Consider the following 6,000-nt stretch of genomic DNA (forward strand, 5'->3'; position numbering starts at 1 on the left):
TATCATTTTTTGATATATGATATGAAACAAGGAGTTGACAATCTTTTTTCCAGTTAGTTAACCAACTTTCTCAACATCTTTATTGATTTGGAATGCAACTTTATTATTTTTAAAAACACACAGAGGTTCCAATTCCAATAATAACAGTGGTGGTAGTTTAGTCTCCAAGTCATGTCTGACTCTTGCAACTACGTGATCTGTAGACTGCCAGGTTCCTCTGTCCATAGGATTTTCCAGGCAAATCCTGAAGTGGGTTGCCATTTCCTTCTCCAGCAAGAATACTGGAGTGGGTTGCCATTTCCTTCTCCAAGGCATCTTCCTGACCCAGGAATCAAACCCAGGTCTCCTGCACAGCAGGCAAATTCTCTAACTATAATAGCAGGGCAATACCTAATAGACCAACCTTCCCCAGATAGCAAACTTAGAAAAAATATAGAACACAACCACTGAAAGCACTGAAGAGAAGGAGAAAAAGAAGACAGAAACTGGAGAGCTGTTGGTACTTGAAAGAGGGAAATGACACTGGGTGATGTTCCCCATTTCGTAGCTTATGCTCAAGAGAAGGTCCCAATCAGTGCCATTTTTAGGCCAGAAATCTGCCATCTCACTACCTTGTAGAAGCAAAAGGAACAGTTTGGGGTTTCTGTAGCAGGTAGAAAGTAAAGGAAGATATCCCAGAAAGAAAAGAGCCACAGTAGAAGAGCCAAGTCCTGTATATAAACTTTTCTCAAATCTCTGCTCATCCCCTGAAATACTCACAGGGCAGTGTAGATGTCAAGAAGCTCAGTTAAGATTCAAATAATTAAACAGGGGTTTCACTTGGCACCTACTGCAAGAGACCAGAGTGTCAGCCAAGTGAGTGTTAGTGACTCAGTCATATCCAACTCTTTGCGACCACATGGACTGTAGCCCACCAGGTTCCTCTGTCCATGGAATTCTCCAGACAAGAATATTGAACTGGGTAGCCATTCCCTTCTCCAGGGAATCTTCCCAACCCAGGGATCAAGCCCACATTGCAGACAGATTCTTCACCATCTGTGCCACCAGGGAAGCCAAATTAACTGCCCACCAAAAAAAATAAAAATCATACTCTTTGGAAGAATATGACAGAATCCCAAGGTTCTAACAATATCAAGGATACAATGAAAAGTCACTGCACATATGAGAATATGATATGTGACCCATATTCAAGAGGAAAGGCAATCAATGGAGATCAGTACTAAAATGACCCAGATTTTAGAATTAGCAGACAAGGATTTTAAAGCAGCTGTTATAACAATGGGCTTCCCTGATAGCTCAGTTGGTAAAGAATCCACCTGTAATGCAGGAAACCCTGGGTTGATTCCTGGGTCAGGAAGATCCACTGGAGAAGGGTAGGCTATCCAATCCAGTATTCTTGGGCTTCCCTTGTGGTTCAGCTGGTAAAGAATCTGTCTGCAATGCAGGAGACCTGGGTTCAATCTCTGGGTTGGGAAGATTCACTGGAGAAGGGAAAGGCTACACACTCCAGTATTCTGGCCTAGACATTACATGGATTGCATAGTCCATGGGGTCGCAAAGAGTCGGACATGACTGAACAACTTTCACTTTCACTTTTCATTATGACAATGCTCAAGGGTTTCAGGACACCTCTACTCTCTCCTCTTAGAAAGGGTATAATGAGTTAGTTATGCTATCGGGCATACAGACTAGAACCCAAAATCACAGGAAACTAACCAATCTGATCACATGGGCCACAGCCTTGTCTAACTCAATGAAACTATGAGCCATGCCGTGTAGGGCCACCCAAGATAGATGGGTCATGGTGGAGAGGTCTGACAGAATGTGGTCCACTGGAGAAGGGAATGGCATTCCACTTCAGTATTCTTGCCTTGAGAACCCCATGAACAGTATGAAAAGGCAAAAAGATAGGACACTGAAAGATAGACTCCCCAGGTCAGAAGGTGCCCAATATGCTACTGGAGATCAGTGGAGAAATAACTCCAGAAAGAATGAGAAGATGGAACCAAAGCAAAAACAACACCCAGTTGTGGTTGGGACTGGTGATGGAAGCAAGGTCCGATGCTGTAAAGAACAATATTGCATAGGAACCTGGAATATCAGATCCATGAATCAAGGCAAATTGGAAGCGGTCAAACAGGAGATGGCAAGAGTGAACGTTGACATTCTAGGAATCAGTGAACTAAAATGGACTGGAATGGGTGAATTTAACTCAGATGACCATTATATCTACTACTGCGGGCAGGAACCCCTCAGAAGAAATGGAGTAGCCATCATGGTCAACAAAAGAGTCCGAAATGCAGTACTTGGATGCAATCTCAGAAATGAAAGAATGATCTCTGTTCATTTCCAAGGCAAACCATTCAATATCACAGTAATCCAAGTCTATGCCCCAACCAGTAATGCTGAAGAAGCTGAAGTTGAACAGTTCTATGAAGACCTACAAGACCTTCTAGAATTAACACCCCAAAAAGATGTCCTTTTCCTTATAGGGGACTGGAATGCAAAAGTAGGAAGTCAAGAAACATGTGGAGTAACAGGCAAATTTGGCCTTGGAGTACAGAATGAAGCAGGACAAAGGCTAATAGAGTTTTGCCAAGGGGGATGTGTTCAAAGGAAACACCCTCTTCCAACAACACAAGAGAAGACTCTACACATGGACATCACCAGATGGTCAACACCAAAATCAGATTGATTATATTCTTTGCAGCCAAAGGTGGAGAAGCTCTATACAGTTAGCAAAAACAAGACCGGGAGCTGACTGCGGCTCAGATCATGAACTCTTTATTGCCAAATTCAGACTTAAATTGAAGAAAACCAATTAGAAAACCACTAGACCATTCAGGTATGACCTAATTCAAATCCCTTACTATTATACAGTGGAAGTCACAAATAGATTTAAGGGACTAGATCTGATAGAGTGCCTGAAGAGCTATGGAAGGAGGTTCGTGACACTGTACAGGAGACAGGGATCAAAACCATCCCCATGGAAAAGAAATGCAAAAAAGCAAAATGGCCGTCTGAGGAGGCCTTACAAATAGCTGTGAAAAGAAGAGAAATGAAAAGCAAAAGAGAAAAGGAAAGATATACCCATTTGAATTCAGAGTTCCAAAGAATAGCAAGGAGAGAATAAGAAAGCATCCTCAGTGATCAATGTGAAGAAATAGAGGAAAACAATGGAATGGGAAAGACTAGAGATCTCTTCAAGAAAATTAGAGATACCAAGGGAACATTTCATGCAAAATGGGCTCGATAAAGGACAGAAATGGTATGGACCTAACAGAAGCAGAAGATATTAAGAGGAGGTGGCAACAATACACAGAAGAAGTATCCCAAAAAGATCTTCATGACCAAGATAATCACGATGGTGTGATCACTCACCTAGAGCCAGACATCCTGGAATGTGAAGTCAAGTGGGCCTTAGGAAGCATCACTACAAACAAAGCTAGTGGAGGTGATAGAATTCCAGTTGAGCTATTTCAAATCCTAAAAGATGATACTGTGAAAGTGCTGTACTCTATATGCCAGCAAATTTGGAAAACTCAACAGTGGCCACAGGACTGGAAAAGGTCAGTTTTCATTCCAATCCCAAAGAAAGGAATGCCAAAGAATGCTCAAACTACCACACAATTGCACTCATTTCACACGCTAGAAAGTAATGCTCAAAATTCTCCGAGCCAGTCTTCAACAGTACGTGAACCAGGAAATTCCAGATGTTCAAGCTGGTTTTAGAAAAGTCAGAGGAACCAGAGATCAAACTGCCAACATTCGTTGGATCATTGAAAAAGCGAGACAGTTCCAGAAAAACATCTATTTCTCCTTTATTGACCATGCCAAAGCCTTTGACTGTGTGAATCACAACAAACTGTGAAAAATTCTTAAAGAGATGGGAATACCAGACCATCTGACCTTTCTCCTGAGAAATCTGTATGCAGGTCAAGAAGCAGCAGTTAGAACTGGACATGGAACAACAGACTGGTTCCAAATAGGAAAAGGAGTACGTCAAGGCTGTATATTGTCACTCTGCTTATTTAACTTATATGCAAAAAAAAAAAAAAATAACATATGCAGAGTACATCATGAGAAATGCTGGACTGGATGAAGCACAAACTGGAATCAAGACTGCTGGGAGAAATATCAATAACCTCAGATATGCAGATGATACCACACTTAAGGCAGAAATCAAAGAAGAACTAAAGAGCCTCTTGATGAAAGTCAAAGAGGAGAGTGAAAAAGTTGGCTTAAAGTTCAACATTCAGAAAACTAAGATCATGGCATCCAGTCCCATCACTTCATGGCAAATAGATGGGGAGACAATGGAAACAGTGACCAACTTTATTTTGGGGGGCTCCAAAATCACTGCAGATGGTGATTGTAGCCATGAAACTAAAAGACACTTACTCCTTGGAAGGAAAGTTATGACCAACCTAGACAGCATATTAAAAAGCAGAGACATTACTTTTGTAAGGTCGGACCCCGGGGGCCGTGATGGGCCGCCCCTCCTCTCCCCCCGCCGGCGGGGGAAGTCCCTAACGGAGGGAGCCTCCCAGATGCCAGGGACCAAGGACAGCACACTCTGCCAGCTAAAGCCGCCCTGCCCCCAGCTGCATGAACCGCGCCACCTCAGCTGCATAAGCCGCCCCGCCTCAGCCGCATGGAAAAATCTATCAGCTCGCAACACCGCGAACCAGCAGCCTATCCAAACTCCCATCCGCTAACCCAGCCATCCCTCGCAGCGTGCATGTATAAACAAACTCCCAACGCGGTTCCGGCGCGGATTCCCTGGACCTGCCCCGTTCGGGTCTGGGAACCCCGCCTGGGAGCGCTCCGCCATTAAAGCCTGTCAGAGATTTTTTTGGTGTACCTGGTTGTCTTTACCTAACAACTTTGTCAACAAAGGTCCGTCTAGTCAAAGCTATGGTTTTCCCAGTAGTCATGTATGGATGTGAGAGTTGGACTATAAAGAAAGCTGAGTGCCGAGGAATTGATGCTTTTGAACTGTGGTGTTGGAGAAGACTCTTGAGAGTCCCCTGGACTAAAAGGAGATCCAACCAGTTCATCCTAAAGGAAATCAGTCCTGAATATTCATTGGAAGAACTGATGCTGAAGCTGAAACTCCAATACTTTGGCCACCTGATGTGAAGCACTGACTCCTTGGAAAAGACCCTGATGCTGGGAAAGACTGAAGGCGGGAGGAGAGGGGATGACAGAGGATGAGATGGTTGGATGGCATCACCGACTCAATGGATATGGGATTGGGTGGACTCCGGGAGTTGGGGATGGACAGGGAGGCCTGGCATGCTGCAGTCTATGGTGTCGCAAAGAGTTAGACATGGCTGTACAACTGAACTGAACTGATTGGGCATATGCCCACATATCCTCCAAAATACTGAGAACTAACTAAGAATTAACCAGGCTGATGAAAGTAAGAAAAGTAATTTGGAGTATAAAATAAAGACAGGAGTTTTCATTCCCCTTGCGTAACAAGACCAGTGACAGGTCTCTGTGCTGGTAGAGAGCTCTTGCCAAACACTTGCTTTCCAGTGCTCTTGGGTCAAAGGTTGAAGAGTTACCAAGTGTGAAATTGCATGGCCCTTTTGTAATCCTAGTTATTTACCACCTTTACTAAAAATCTAACTAATCCCTCTTCATTGAAAGTTTTCCATTAAAAAGAATACATTTGAATCAGTTCTGATGAGATAGATGAAACTGGAGCCGGTTATACAGAGTGAAGTAAGCCAGAAAGAAAAACACCAATACAGTATACTAACACATATATATGGAATTTAGAAAGATGGCAATGATGACCCTATATGCAGGACAGCAAAAAAGACACAGATGTGTATAGCGGACTTTTGGACTCAGAGGGAGAGGGAGAGGGTGAGATGATTTGGGAGAATGGCATTGAAACATGTATAATATCATGTAAAAATCGAATTGCCAGTCTATGTCCGATGCTTGGGGCTGGTACACGGGGATGACCCAGAGAGATGTTGTGGG

General features: G+C 43.4%; 1 protein-coding gene across 3 annotated transcripts in view; it reads left to right on the forward strand.

Annotated features, from left to right (window-relative positions):
* The window catches only part of HSD11B1 (hydroxysteroid 11-beta dehydrogenase 1), a 75,087-nt gene that overhangs the window by 65,729 nt on the left and 3,358 nt on the right, over positions 1-6,000 (forward strand). The window lies entirely within an intron of this gene.

The sequence above is a fragment of the Oryx dammah genome, unplaced genomic scaffold (assembly GCF_014754425.2).
Source record: "Oryx dammah isolate SB20612 unplaced genomic scaffold, SCBI_Odam_1.1 HiC_scaffold_21, whole genome shotgun sequence".
NCBI lineage: Eukaryota > Metazoa > Chordata > Mammalia > Artiodactyla > Bovidae > Oryx > Oryx dammah.